This window comes from Panthera tigris, chromosome D2, assembly GCF_018350195.1.
Source record: "Panthera tigris isolate Pti1 chromosome D2, P.tigris_Pti1_mat1.1, whole genome shotgun sequence".
Taxonomy (NCBI): domain Eukaryota; kingdom Metazoa; phylum Chordata; class Mammalia; order Carnivora; family Felidae; genus Panthera; species Panthera tigris.
In genome coordinates, this window is record NC_056670.1 from 38547460 (window position 1) to 38563061 (window position 15602).

Here is a 15602-nt window from a genome sequence, read left to right on the forward strand (position 1 = left end):
CCCAACAGGCCAAAGGGAGACATGCACCATCTCATTTCATCACCACGATGACCCCTTGGCATAAGCACTGGGATCATCCCCATTTTACAGAGCAGTAAACTGAGGCTCAGAGAAGCTGGAGAGGTTCCTCAGGTCACACAGCTGGAAAGTGGCAGAGCTGGGGCTTAGGCCTACACCTATACTCGAGTCAGCATTCTTAACCCTGACACTCCACCGTATTCATTCAGAACATTTGTACTTAAAACACAAAATGAAAGTGAGTCAGTGCATACAGGGTTCTAAAGCCTACTCCGCATAGTATTAGCCACTGCAACTTTGTCATTGCTTGGGACCTCCTGCCCCTATATTAAACAGAGGCCACAGAAGGTGCTAGCAGCATTCTGTGCGAGGGCTTTAACCACACCAAAGATACAGTTTTATATCTCCCACCATCCGCAGCATCTTGCGTAAGGTTGGGGGTGCTGTGTAAGCTTTAACACCCGACAGAACTGGGACAACCCAGCCCTGTCACTTGCTGAGTGTGTGGCCTCCGAGCCTCAGTTTATCTCCTGGGGAAGGCAGGAATGATAATGAGACTTACCCTGCAGGGGTCGTCGTAAGTTCTAGAAACACGTGTGCATCAACAAACAGCGTCTAGATGTTGTTAACCTTTTTTATGTTGGAGCAATTCATTGGAAAAGAAAAAAAAATCCATTATTTCCTTTGTATGACAATAAAACAGACGTTTTCTCTGAATTCGTCAATCAGTTTTTTGGAGTATATATAGAAACAGCCTTAACGAAAACGTTTAAAAGACTTCTCACGATGTATTTTCGTAAGTCTGCTCAACCTATCCTCTCTCGGATGCGGGTTCGTGCTCCTCCCCATGTATGTTTGCAGACCATGCACACGGACGATAGGTCTTTTACAGGGTGTGTGAAATTATGGTTAGCCAGTCGCTACTCTAAGATCCTTGACGTGCCAGCCTGTGCTGGGATATCGCTGTTGTATTGAACTGCTTGCCAGAAAATGGTCTTGGAATCTCATAAGTGACGTCTATTCCTGATGGACTCTGCAGTTTTAATAATAACTCAAGTCAATACAATTTTGACAAGGCAAAAATTGCTCCTTATCCAAGAAACATTTATATCCATATCTCTATGAAGCTCCTGCTCTGTGCGGGCACCTGGCCAGGTATGGGTTCCGACGAGGAACGCAACAGACATGGTCCCACCTCGGGAAACTTACAGTTTAGAGCAGAGGTCAGCAGACTTCCGTAAAGAGCCGGACAGTAAGGAGCTCCGGCCTTGCGGGCTATACAAAAGCAAGTGTAGACAATATTTAAACAAGTGAGTATGGCTAGTTCCAATAAAACCTCATTTATGAAATCAGGTGGTTGGCTCTGGTTTTCCTGACCCGTTGCCTATGAGAAAAGAAAAAACATCATATAACCATAGGCGTATGTGGGTGGGTGTGCATATGCATGTGTGTAAATTCCAGCTGAGCTAAATTCCATCAAGGAAAAGTCAGGGATGCTATGAGACCACTCAGGGGTGGGGGGAGGCTTCCCTGGGACCTGAAGATTGAGAAGTGTTGAATAGGTAGAGAAAAAGAGGAAGAGCTTCTTCCCAGGTAAAGGGGACAGCCTGAGGAAAGGTCCTGAGGTAGAAGGAAGCACGGCTTTTTGGCAGAACTAAAACAAGGGCAGTGGTTCCAGAGCCCAGAGGCAGGAGTCAGCAGCAGTTAGACACACGGGGCCTGTCTTGAAGGGTTGTGGTTTTTGTACTAAGAGTGATGAGAACATGGCTAAATTCTCCTTTTGCAAAGATGGCTCCGGCTACCAAGGAAGAACAGATTGCACAGGGGAGGGGGACAGTGTAGATGCAGGGAGCCGGTTGGCAGATTGCTGGGGACATCAGGATGATGGTGGCTGGACCAGGAAGGTTCCACTTCCTGTGGAGTAGAGAGAAGGGGATAAACCCAGAGGGTGTGTAAGTGGCAAAACCAAGTCAAGGATAGCATGGACAGAGGGGTAGGAGGAAAACAAGAGAGCGGGCTTTCCCAGAAGCCCCAGCTGCTCCCTCCTTGGGGAGGAGAGGCCCAGGTCCCCGTGCAGCCCTTCCCTCGGGGGGTCTCTCATGGCCCTGCTGGTACGTGCTGGGTGCTCTCTTATACTTTGCTGCAACGCTCAGCTTTGTATTTATGGATGAGGAAATGGAGCTCAGAGAGGTTTGTGACTTACCTGTTGTCCCACAGCTCGTCAATGATAGAGCTGGGACTTCAACCCGTGGCCTCCTGACTCCAGGCCCAGTCTCTGCCCACTCCGCCACAGCTGACTCTGGACCTAGACTTTGGAGGCCCCTGTGCTCCTGGGCAGGATCTGGGAGGCTACTCCATCTGGGAGAGGCCTTTCCTTTGTTCAAGTCTCTCTAGCGTGGCCCTGCCCTTGCTAAGTGGTATCTTCCAGCCTCGCTTCTCCTGAAACAAGGGCTTTGTTCTGCCCTCTGTTTGCACTCCCGGCTGTGCACAGCTCTTCACAGTGTATTGAGCCTTTTCCCAGGCCCTGTGTCTGCTAAGTCGTATGATATACCGTAGGCCCCTGAGGGGAGGCCTCAGCATATACCCATTCTGCAACTGAGAACACGGAGGCCCGGCAGTCCCTGTAGCTTTGCTACCACTCGAATTCCCTTCTTGGGAGGCAAACCCCTGTCGGCACCGACAGCCATGACTAACCACTCTCACAGCTCACCCCCACCTCCTCGAGAAATGTGGCCCTCAGGACTCGGGTTCCCAGCCATGCCCCTGCTTGGCCCTTCCTCTGGGAAAGCAGGCCACCAGTGTGAGGGCGAAGGCTTCAAGCTGTGGTCTCATCGGTAGAATGCAGGGTCGGCCAGGGGCAGGGGCAGGACCATGGGAGGGACGGAAGCCATGGGGAGCTGAGCAGTGACCCCGAGTTCCAGGGGCTGCTCCGACACTGGCCCCCGTCTTCACCGTGTTGCCCACCTCCCAGAGCTGTGGCCTTGTCTGTCAGGATGCCTATGAGGATTAAGCGAGGGCCCCGCCGACACCTGGCACCCCTGTGCCAAATAAATATTACTTTCCAGTCCTCCTTCTCTGCTCCTGTCTGCCTTTTTCCCCCTGACATGGCTCCCTACCTCTCCAAGGCTTTTTTCTGCCCCAGCAAGGTTGTTTCTCACTGCTCCATTTCCCTGAGGTTCCGGGGGCTGCGTGTGACCTGTTGTAATCCCACCTCTGGGTGCAGCGCTGAGGGTCTCTGGGGCCTCAGGTGTGGGTGCGGTGGCCACACTGGCCACAGCCGGGCGCACCCAGGCCTCTTCCAGCCGGCTGCCGCAGTTGTAGAACATGCTCTGTCCATAGAGCTCCGACAGCCAGCCCACGCTACCTCTGGCCCTCCTCCCTGACTCTGTCCAAGCTCCCATTGTGTCTGACCTGCTCTCGCGGTTTTCACCCTCCTAGTCCCTCCCTCCCCTTTCTTTCTGAGGGTCTCTGCCGTCCTGTATCTGTCTCTGCCTCCCTTTCCTGGTGCCCCTCAGACTTTCTCCCTATGTGATGTGTGTATGTCTGTGCATGTCTGTGTATGTATGTGTCTGTGGTAGTGAGCGTGTGTGTGTGTGTGTGTGTGTGTGTGTGTGTGTGTCGGGGATATGTGTCTGTGTGCCTGTGTGGGGTGGTGAGCGTGTCTGTGTGTGTGTGCCTACGTGTGGTGGTGAACGCGGGGGGGGGGGTCTGTGGGGGCACATGCCTGTGTGTGCGCGCGTGTGTGTGAGTCAGGGGGGCTGGGTGCCTGTCTGTGTGCGCCTCCCCTCTCCCCCCTCCCGCCCCCCTCCCGCCCCATCTCCGTGTCTGTCTCTCTTGTCAGGAGGCCAAGCTGGGGCCGGCCGAGGGCCGGTGGGGATGAGATCATGCCGCGAGGAGCGCTGCTTTGTCAGGAGGGATGGCGGTGCGCTGGGCTGGGCTGGGCTGGGCTGGGCTGTGCGCGCCGGCGTTGCCGGGCTCAGGAGCAGGAGCTGGGGCCCGGGGGCAGCGCCGCATGGCGGGTGCGTGTGCGTGTGCGCGCATGTGTGTGTGTGTGTGTGTGTGTGTGTGTGTGTGGGAGAGACAGAGACGGAGCGTGAGCGCAGAGCAGACACTGCAGCAAACCGCCAAGTCAGGCGTCTCCACGTGGGCCCCTCAGATACCCAGCCCCCAGCTCTTTGTTCTGGTGCAGCCTTTAGCCTGTGCGCTCGCACGCCGGAGCACGCGCACGCGGGCACGACGGCCCGGAGCCTCCTCGGGGGGGAAGGTCCTGGGGCGGGGTGGGGGGGGGGGCTCCCCGCCCCTCCTCTGCCTCCGTGCGGAAGGTCACCTGCCTCGTGCCTCCCCTCGGCCCCCCGAGAGGCCGCAGCGGCCCCCCTGCCCCCACCCGCCGCCGCGTGCCAGCCCTCAGCAACTTGGCAGGCGGCGCGGAAATGTCAGCCTCCTCGGGCGGCACCGAGCGGGCCCACGCCTGCTGGCTGTGTCGGCACCGAGCAGCAGGCGGTCGCCATGTCTCAAGGTCCCCGAGAGCCCTCTGCGTGCCTCGGCCGCTGTCCCCGGCCTCAGTGACTCTGTGTCCCCTCAGCTGACCCCAGAACCCAAGGGAAGGGGCGGGGGGGAAGCCAGGGCCCAGAGAATGGAGGGGGACCTGCCCCTGCCTGCGGTGCCCTCTGCCTGGCCTCACGCCCCTCCTGTCGCCCGCAGAGGGTGGGTGATGGCTCTGGGCTCTTGTCTGGGAGATGAGAGGCTCTGGGCTGCTGGCAGAGGGGAAACCCACAGAGAACAGCAGGTATGGGCGTCCTGGGAGAGGTGACCAAAAGGCTTTGGAGAAAAGACCCGAGAACTCAGGAGAGGGCCGGAAGAGGCCGCCCCTGACAACTCCAAGGAAGAGGCCAGCCTTCCTTAGGGACAGCAGAGGGCGGTTGCCAATCACCCGCCTGTGGGCTGGATGTGGCCCGCAGACTTCTGAGCTCCGATGTTTGGTGGTTTTTAAAAATGCTTATTAGTTGCCAACATTTGCTCTTGGGGAGATTGTACCATCAAGTCAAATGCCTGTCTTCCTTTGAATGGGAACCTTGGGCCCACAACCCACGACAGTCTGGGTGGTGGCTGACCCCCCAGATGGGTTCTGTGTTTCCCCCATTGTCTTATGCCCAAAGCATCTCCCGAATTTGGAAACCCACCAGGCCCTGTGGACATATGTGTTTCTGACCTCTGTTCTAAGCATACCCTCACACCCCAACACAGCAGCCTGAGCCCGGGTCCTGGCGTGGAGACCCAAGCAGAGGGGGTGTCGACAAACACCCACTTGGTCCCACTTCTCTGATGTGCTGACAGCCCCCAGAGGAGACATTCGTGGGAAGGGGACTGAGACATGCCCCGGGCCCCCAGCCAGCCTGAAAGGTGAAGAATCAGGAAGGTTGGCAGTCTGTGGTCCATGCGGGAGGGACTCGGTCCTTCTCTGGAGCTCTCAATCCCAAGAGACCTTCTGTAGCGACTTGTATAGCAGCCCTGGGACTCAGACACAGACCCCGACCGGGGGGCCCCAGCCATGGCACGCCGTACCCCCATCACAGGGTTGGGATGGGACAGGCATCAGAGGCCAGCCAGGTCATTTCACCACTTGTATCCAGGACTCTTAAGCAGGAGAAGGAGGCTCGTAAACTATTTCCCTCTGTCTTTGAAAACAATCCTTCTTGCTCCCACCTGGCTGAATGGGGGCTCTCAGACCTCCTGGGGGTGGGGACATTCCTGGTCTCTCTTAGAGGCTCTGCTTCTGTCTCTACCTTCACACCTCCCCCAGGACCTGTCTCCACCCCCCTCTGCCTCTGCCCACCCCAGAGCACGCAGCCACCTTCCCATCACCGTCACCAGGGAGGACAAATGGCCTCATTCAGGGACACCCTGCCAGATCTGTCTCTCTAAGACAAAGCTGTGCGCAGCTCTGCGTGAAAAATGGCTTGCGGCCGCCCAGTGAGCAGGCGGGATTGGTGGGTGCAAATTGCAGGGGATTTGTTAACGCTTGCCGGCTTCCCCAGAAACAGCAGGGCAGGCGGGCCCTTGCCCTTGAAATGCCAGGCTGCCAGGCTGGGCGCCTTGTCAAGGCTGGGGACAGACTTCCTCCTGGACACCAGCCCCACCCCCACATCTGAGCTCAGCAGAGCTGGGGTGTGGGGGAGGGATTTGGCTTCCTTCCTCCTGCACTCCAGGGCAGGTCCCGCTCAGGAAAGGGCTCTGGATTTCATCACCAGGCCCCTGGGAACCGACTCATGGTCAGCCCTGTTTAATGGATGAAACCTGTTCACAAGGCTCGCTCACCTCCTGCTGATTCACTGCTGTAGGAGAGGCCACTGGGGCCCTTATCAGCGTGTCCACTTTATAGAGGAGGAAACGAAGGCTCTGACAGGGGAGAAACAGACCCAGGCCGCATGACTTGTGGTGCTGGAAGCAGGGATCGGACCTCCAGATGGTCAGATCTGGAGCACAGGGAGCTGTCCCCCTTCCGAGTGACCCTGAGGGAGCAGGTGGGGTAGGTCGTCCTGGGCCAGTGGCCCCTGGCTCTCCTCCCCTCCCCCAGCTCCCTGAGGGCTGGGGCCTGGGATCGGGTGGCCTCACTCTGCTCTTGGAGAAAGGGAACAGTGGGGAGGAGTCCACGTGACAGAGTTTGTGGACACAGCGTTCCCAGGCTAAGGAATGGGGGGGAGGGGTAGCACGATGGTCCCTGGGGTGTCCCGAGTGAACAGTGAGGAGCGGGGCAGTGCCATGGAAGAATGGGAGAGGACAGATTTGGAAACAGCTCCAATGCCCCGGAAAAGAGATCTGGGTATTTCGATGGCCACTCCACGGTCATCAAAAACCAGGTCTCCCAAGAATTACTATGTGGAAATGCTTGTGGATAGAACATTAATTTTTAGAAGGGTAACACAAAATGGTAAGTTCAGTGTGACCTCAGCCAGGTGCACGGGAAACAGAAAACAGAAAAGAAGATACCAAAATGTCAACTTATAAATAATGGATCTGTCTGGAGGGGTGGGGAGGGGCGGGTGACACTTGATTTCCCACATTTTCTGCGGGGAGCACAGATTTCTGTTTGGAAGCAGAAGCAGCGATGGGCATTGTTGGTTCCTTTGGCGTTTGGCTGGCGTTGGCAGGGGTGGAGCGAGATGAGAGTGCCCTTGTCTCCAGGCTGGCTCAGCAGTTTTCCCAGTGCAGCCCTCTCTGGTTCCCCAGGAGCCCCGGGGGGCAGGCCTCTGCTTGTCTGTCGGGAGGCTATTCTTCCTGTCTCCCTCTCTTCTGCGGGATTAGCTCATTGCTGGCTCCCCGACCGCGCCTGGGTGTGCAAGGACACAGCTGCCTGAGGCCCAGCTGGTGCTGATCTGCTTAACAGGCCTGTCCAGCATGAGAGGGGGGCAGAAGGCTGAGGGCATCATCTCATGCAGGGCGGGGAGGCGGAGGGGGCGGAGTGGGGGGTTGGGGGCCAGGACCCTGACAGGCAGCGTACGGAGCCCTCTCAGGAGGGGGCTGCTTCTACCTGGACCCTCACGGCCCCAGTCCAGAGCCCCAGCTGGGACTGCACACCCTCAGGCCACATGACTGGGGCAGGGGTCTGGGAGGGGAAGGGAGGGATGGATGAGGCTCCTCCAAGGAGAAGGCAAGGCTGCCGGAGGTTCCTCAACCAAATGATGTGTATCTGAGTTTGGGTTCTCCCTGATGCAAACTGCAAATCGAACATTCTGGCTCAAAAGAGAATCCCAGAAAACACCGGTGGAGAAGCAGGGAAAGAGAGGGAGGGGAAGGAGTTCAGTGACAAGGTGTCGTGAAGCACGGTTCCTGCTGTGACCACCTGCCAGGGAGCTCTGGGAAACAGGAGAATGCGCCCCTCAGCCTGAGAGGCAAGGACGAGGAAGTATTTACTCTGCCTCCGGCAGCCATTATTGGTGGAGGGCTGTGTGGGGTCGGGGTCAGGGGACACCCTCCAGCCCTCGCCGTGGCGATGACGCCCGGCAGAGTCGGGGCACACAGTAAGCAGAGGGTGTGTGACGAGGCACCCCCAGGGCCGGAGCAGGGCACTTTCCCCCTTTCCGTCGTTCGCATCCCGTCCGCCGCATCCCTGCCATATTCCAGTCCTGTTCCTAAGACAATCGCATCCTTCGTATGGTTGCTCACTTATTTTGACTTCGAGTTGGAGATGGCAAGAGGAAACTTTACATCTCCTATGCCGCCCTGACTGGCAGACTGGCCTTCCTCCTCGCCACATTTAGAAACTAACTGTCAAAGTCAGGACGATAGAGCCCCTGCCCCTTGTCCGGGTGGAGCCACAGGTGTCCTGTCCATGGCTACAGCCTGGGCCAGCTCTCTGCCAGTTAAAAAGACAGGTGGGGGTTTAGGAAATTGGGAGTCCCTTCCTTGTAATAGCAACACCCCAAAAGTGGGAAGAGATCTGACGTGGTAGGTGGTTTTCTCATTGGGTCCCGTGGCTACCTAAGGCATCGCAGAGGCCACATGTCCTAGTCCACACTGAGGGTGCTCCTGTCGAAGAGGATAGTCTTGCTGCCCGAGGCCACAGGGGGCCTGGGCACGCCCCCCCCCACCTCTGGGCCCCTCCCAAGTCCGTTTCCTCCATAGTCCAAAGAGTTCTCTTGTTTTTTCTACCTTCGTGACTACAGGATGAATGATGGAGTCGTGGGCATGAGAACACGTCTCGAAAGAAAAAATACTAAACTGGAATCTTCAGGGCAGGGAATGATGATCATCTTGTCCAGTCCCACTCTGTGCCAAGCACGGGGGCTACAAACATATATAAATGCACCACACAAAGTCTCTGCTCTCGAGATTTGAAATCAATGAATGCTCCCATTCTGTGGGTGAGAAATGACAGTAATCCTACACACAAACACAGCCCTTTACACAGCCTCCCTTGTCCAGCCCCGTGAGATCCTCAGGGCGGGCTTATCTCCATTTAAAGAGGAGGGGACTGCAGCTCTGAGGAGGTGGGCCGGAGGGGGGGGGAGGTGGCCTCAGCAGGAGAAGTGGGACCAGTGCTCTGGCCAGCGCATCCCTGCTTCTCTGCGTGTGCCCCCCGAGGGGTGGGCACAGCCTCTTGGGAGATGCAGGAACACAGTTACCGCCCTCCAGGCACCAAGGCTGTCACCCCGCAGCCACATGCCGCCCGAGCCCAAAGGCACGTTCGGGACAGGGATCCTGCCAAAACAACCCCCACTGCCCCAGGGTGCCCCGAGGATGCCATGGCTGCCCGAGAAGTTAATAAAGCCATCGGCAGCAATTAATTCTGCAGAGGAAAGAGCCAGGTAAGAGGATTAAGGAAGCCAGAGCTTTAGTTTTAAGATGGAGCTTAGCATTCCCACTAACAGAGGAGGGATTTCAAGGGATCCGCGGGCGTGAGAGTGAAATGGAGCGGGAGCTTGGCAGAAAGCAGGCGAGGTGGTGATGGTGGCAGTGGGACTTCTGAAGCAAGCTTTGCCAGCCACAGCCTTATAAATACCTTCTGTTAGACAGACAGACAGGTGGGAATTAACAATGGTGCCGGTGCCGGGACTGTCTGCCTTGCCTTTTTAGATTTACAGGGCAGGGCATCTGGATTGGCCAAAAAAATCTGATTTACAGCCCCTTTCAGTCACGATGATGGCCAGCACATGGTCAGCATCTTCCTGGTACTGGAGCACTCACTGTGTGTAGCAGCCGCGAACCCACTTACCCCGCATGATGATCCCAGACCCACGTCTACCCATTTTACAGATGAGGAAACCGGGGCTGGGGGAGATTGCGTAATGTGATCAAGGCCCTTTGGCTCGAAAGAGCCAGAATTGTGGCTCAAACAAGAATATCTGATCCTGAAGCCACAGGCTGCCCCGTACTCTCTATGAACAGGTTGAAATGAGATCATGTTAATGACTCACAAGAACGTGTCAAGATCACCTGAATTGCTTGCAGGGAGAGGTATTAAGTATATGACAATGACCTGTCCTTGTCGGTAGGTTGAGCACCCTCCTATCTTTGAGCTTATTCAACACTCCGAGTCCCACGGATGGTGAGTGGCAGAGAACCCAGCACAGAGTCAGCATTCGGTACCTGTCAGCTGTTTTAATCGAGATGTCCTGGTCAGCCCCGATTTCAAACATTGTTCCCAAAAACCATTCCCAGGGAGGAGTAGTGACTAAAAGCATGGACTCCAGAGCAACCTGCCTGGATGTGAGTCCCACCCAGCCTTCCCATTCACCAGCTCTGTGACCTGGGAAGAAGTCACTTGGCTGCTCCATGCCATGGTTGTCTCAGTCGATGATAATAATGCCTCCGTCGTAGGCATTAAGTGAGCGACCATCCGTACGGTGCTCAGAACAGGACCTGGTATACCGTGAGTGCTGTATGCGTGTTAGCGATTTTATTCCAACATGGTGGCATTCAGATGGTCTTAGGAGGCCTCTTCTACCTGGAGGTAAACGCAAAAGCCTGTGCCTGACGCTGTGTCTGGAGATACAGAACCTGTGTGTGTAGAGAGGGCCGAGGTAAATGCAAACCATACCCACCTCTGAAGGGGTGAGAGGTGAGTAGGGTGACAGTTCCTTCCTGAGGCTCCAGGAGAGGTTCACGTGGGGTCAAGAGCATGTCTTCCTTCCCCCCCCCCCCCAGGGAGAGGAGGCTGAGCCCCAGAGGGGAAGGCAGGCTGCCTGCAGGAGTGGAGCATAGAGGGCTGGCTGAGGGAGGCCAGGCACTACCAGCAGAGCTTGGTCTGTACCTTGGGCTGGGGAAGTTTGAGAGCCTCTTTTTTCCCAGCAGCCCCTCCCAAAATTCTCTCAAGAGAGAAAGCAACCTTTAGAGTACTGGTTGTTGAGTGTCTGCTTCGTGTCAGCCACCATGCTGGGTATTTTATGAATATCCGCACTGATCCTCACAAGGAACCAACCCATTTTGTAGACTGGAAACCTGAGGCACAAAGAGATGTATCCACTTGCCCAAAGTCACCTACATCTTTTCTAACAAAGCGAGGGACGATTAGATAGATGGCTCTGAGTGGATGGATGTTTGATTCGTTGAGACTGAAGAGACGAAGGAAAGAAGCAAGAGAAAGGGAGGAAGGGTGGACCAGGGCCCTGCCGCAACTCCAAGTACTTGCCCCTCTGCCCTTCCCTGGTCTTGCCTTTTCTCTAGGGATCGGGTTCTTTGTGAGTGACCCCTTGGCTGGTCCCCAGGGCGTATCTGGCAAGCAAACTCAGGGAGGAAGTTCTTGGCCAACAGACCCTGCCCTCCTGCCCCTCATCAGCTGGCCAGGTAAGCGTGCACAGCAAAGCTAGGGCTCGGGAGAGGCCAGACCTTAAAAACTGTGAGTCTTGGCCTTGTAAGCCCCTAGTTCTCCTTGCCTCCGCATTTTCAGCCACCCTCAAGTCGGGGCCAGCTAGCTGCTGGGATAGGACAGGTCTCAGGACGTGCAGAACCGAGATCTGGACACCAGAGTAGGGGCGGCATGGGGCAGGGGTTTAAGCTTAGGCATCAGGATCAGGCTGACCGAGGCTCAGCCCAGCTCCATCACTCCCATGCCACATGTGACCCCACTGCCCTGGCCACATCTCCTAGCCTCTCATGAAATGTTCAGCACAAACTACTTAACAGAAGCCGGCATCTCAGAAGGGCTCTGTACATAATCATTCAGATTAAGTCTCGCATTGCAGCACAGGCTCCGAACCCTGCTTGCTATGTGACTTTATGCAAATCGCTTCACTTCTCCAAGCCTGGGGTCCAGCAGATCTAGAATCCGGGTCTCCTGGCTGGAGCGGCAGCAGTTCTGTTTCCATGGCAACCCAGCTGCCTCTCGGGGGACCATCTGGATCACATCACCCTGGCAAGGTGCTGCCCAGGCAACCAGGTGTTTGTGTCTTGCAGTGGGAGACTCTGCAAGGTGGTAATTCCCACCTCACTGGGGACAAGGTAGTGGCGGGGCAGTGGCTGGAAGGAAGCATGGGCACCTTGGCCAGACCTGCCGCCCTCGCTCTTCCTGCATCCAGAGAGGAACGCACCTCAGAGCTTGGAAACTCTGGCCAATGACTTTCCTTGAAGAGCTGTTAACAGTTGCTTCTTTATATTCCTGGGTACATTTTCTGGCTTGTTGAGGCTGGCCAGGTGGGAAACACTGCCTGGGGCTGGACTCCTGTAGGGAATTCCAAAGGACCCAGTCTCACCTGTTTGGGATGAAGACTACTATTGTCTTCTGGCAGGAAACAGAAGTTATTGGGAGGGAGGAGTGAAATTAGGAGTCTGCCTTTCAAACAGGCACATAATTATGACAACAGAAACTCAGTGCAAACGATAAAACGAAATTCACCCCTTCAACAAAGGGCATGGGCCCCTATTATATGCAGACTGTGTGATTAGCACTTGAGTAACCCTGGAAATTGTACCCTCGAGGAGTTTACAGACCCTCCGTGCTCAGGAAAAAGACAAGGTCAATAGACCCGCATCAGCAGAGGGTGAAGCTGAAATGGAGTGATGTGGAACCCACTGGGGCCAGCCACTTCCGGCAGGCAGGCAGGCAGCTCCCAACCCAGATGGGATCGGACGGTTCAGAGATAGACTGTGCTCTGCCATCGCTTCACGTAGCTGAGCACCTTGGCTCTTAAAACAGCCCGTGAGGAGGCATTCTGTCCTCTTTTCCAGTTGGGGAAACTGAGGCTCAGACTGTGAAATTCATGCCCAGGGTCACACGGATGGGCAGTGGCTGGGAAGAGATCAGAACTGGGGCTCCCTGCCTCCTCGGAGCACCCTTTGGGGAGGCTCCATTTCCCGGATGCCTGAGGCCTCCCTCTAAGCTGAGCAAAACAGTCCTCTGCCTCTGTCCTTTCTCCCCCTCTTCCCCTCTCTCCCTCTCCCTTTGTCTCCCCCACCTCCCTTCCACTTCCCTCCCTCCCTCCTTTCTCCCACTCTCCCTGTCTTTCTCCCCTCTCCTTTCCTCCCTGTCCCTCCCTCTCCCTCTCTCCTTCATTTCCTTTGTCTCCCCTTTCCCCTTTGGGACCGCAGCTCCACTGGGCCCGAGGGCTGCAGCTCAGCCCTGCCCAGGAGTCACCAGCAACGTTTGCTTGTAGGCCCCAGGCTCACCACCCACAAGTGCACCCCCCAGGTCCTGCCCCAGCCCAGCCCTATGCTGCGCCCCCAGAAACGTCCGCTGCTGTGTAGGGTTGCCCCCCCTCCTACGTACCCTCCGCCAAGGAAGTGACATAATTGCCTGTATTCCCATTTCCTCCAGGCTCCCCACTCTCAGATGTGTGCCCCAGATGTTTAGACTCACTTCCTCCCAATTAAGCGTCTGCTGGGAGGCCGGGAGGCAAGGAGGCAAGGGGCTGCGTGTGTGCATGTGAAAGGGCTTGGAAGGGAGAAAATGGAACCCGTCCCCCCCCTCCCCCGGGGACAGATGGGAACTGGCCTGCTGTTGGGGTCCATGGGGAAGCCGAGCGTCTGGGAAGTGCGGCCAGATGCCCCTGCGGTTGGCCACCGGCCCAGCGGCTGTGGAAGCACCAGCCCCTTGGCCCCTTGTCAGTCTCCAGGGGAAGATCCTCTTGTGCCCAGCCCCTGGGGACAGGCCTCCCCTGTCTGGTTCTTCTCCCTCATAAGAAAAAGAAAGAGGAGGAGAAAGGTACTGCCCCCTGTAAAGGTCAGGGAGTGGGCAGGTGACCCCACAGATCGGGTCTGTTTCCCCTGAGGCACTTGTGCCCTTTGTTTGGCCAAGGCTGGGCTTCAGGGTCTGGTCCTAGGCCTCCTCCTTGTGCGGAAAAGGCTGCCTCGGCTCCATATCACACTCACATGTCCACACAGCCAGGAGTCGTACAAAAAGCATTGGCATCCAGATGCACAATACAGGGTGGGTCTGGGGACCAGAGAACCCAGCGCCCCCAGTGGGGCAGCTGCTGCATGGGGGGCCGCCTGAGGCCGTGTGAGACACAAGCCCAGAACCGCAGCCTTCTCCAGTCCTGTGAGAAATCTCCTGAGGTTTTTAATATGGAGCCACCCCTTATTGAAGACGCAGTGCTGGCCAGTCTGGCTGTGACTGACGGCTGGCTCTCGGGTGGCCAGTGGAGGCATGGGACTTAAATCGTTGGGGACCAGGACTGGGACAGATGGACCCATGACTCGTGGGAGGGGAAAGAGTCAGTCTGCAGAGTTTGTGGGACTGGATCACCTTCCCTGAGTACAGAAAGAGGGCTCAGGCCATGTCAGCAGGGAAGGGTGCTTCTGAGGAGCTCCTGAGTGGGGCTGGGGGTGAGAAGACGGGCCACCGTGTGGCATAGAAATCACCCGTGTGGTTAAGTATCCAACATGGAGGTAGGCCACCCTGGGCTTACATCCTGCTCTCCTTGCTTTCAAGCTGGGTCACTTTAGGTAACTGGCATGACCTCTCTGAGCCTCAGCTGTGGCGTCAGGACATGGAGCTAACCATATACCTCCCTGCTAGAGTCGTTTGTGTTGAGGTGTTGAGGATTAGAGGGGACGATGCGGGGGAAGCTGTGCCTGCGTGTAGTGAAAACCCTGTATCCGTTTGCCATCTCCCAGTAACAGACGAAACAGGTGGGTGGATAGGATAGCACCCTTCCCACCCAAAACTCAGCCATGAGAGGAGGAAAGCTGGGTCAGGGAGGAGGACACTGTAAGTTGGACAGGGAAGGAGAAGCAGGCAGACAGTGCCCTTTTGGAGAACAGGAGGTATGCAATAATAAGGAATAGGTGTAGTTAAGTGTCTGTGTTTCGTTACTATTATTCCCACAACAGCTCCTATCACTGCTAATACTACCATTATCGATAATCCCATGCCAAACCTCTAATGCTATCATTTTCTCCTCCTAACCAACCAAAGAGTTCACTTGTACTGAGTCCTTACATGTTCCAGACACGGAACACAACACTGCACACACATTCTTTCGCCTCCACAAAAATATCGGGAGGAAACTGAGACTCAGAGTTGCTAATGACTTGCTCAAGGCCATGTAGCCAGCAAGTGATGGGGCTAGAGTTTGGACTCAGGCAGTCCCACTCCAGACCTGCACCCTCGGGTTCCGGGGCAGATGCCTTCCAGGAGGAGGAGGAAGGACGCTTGACAAGCGCAGGGTCCCGGATGAATGGAGGCCTGGCGCGTCTCTGGAGCAGGGCTGCCTTGCGAATGAGCCCAGTGGGAGATGCCTTTGTGGAAAAGTCTAATAACTTGTCTCTTGCCTTGTTTCACGAAACCTGAAATCCAACTGCTTTCCTTTGGATCTGAGCACTTGTCCTCCGTAGGTTAGCCTTGTTCATTCTCTCTGTCATTTGAGGACCACGGTGAGGGGCGTTGAGGCCAGGTCCCACACTCGAGCAGGCCTGGCTTCCAGTTCTGGCTCTGTTTGCAAGCTGGGTGGCCCTAGGCCTGTCCCTTCACTACAAGGCCTCACCGAGTGTCCTGTCCTTCCATCCCGGAGGGTGTGTCTGCCCAGCAGGAATCAGTGAAGCTCCCTGTGACTCAGGGACACCTGGCACAGCCCCAGGTGCGATACATTTTGCAGCTGAGACCCTACCCCCCCACCACCCCCCACCATTCCAAAGGCCCAGGCCAGTGA

General features: G+C 56.3%; 1 protein-coding gene across 6 annotated transcripts in view; it reads left to right on the forward strand.

The window, feature by feature from the left end:
• Positions 1 to 15602, forward strand: part of ZMIZ1 (zinc finger MIZ-type containing 1) — a 233121-nt gene that overhangs the window by 138424 nt on the left and 79095 nt on the right. The window lies entirely within an intron of this gene.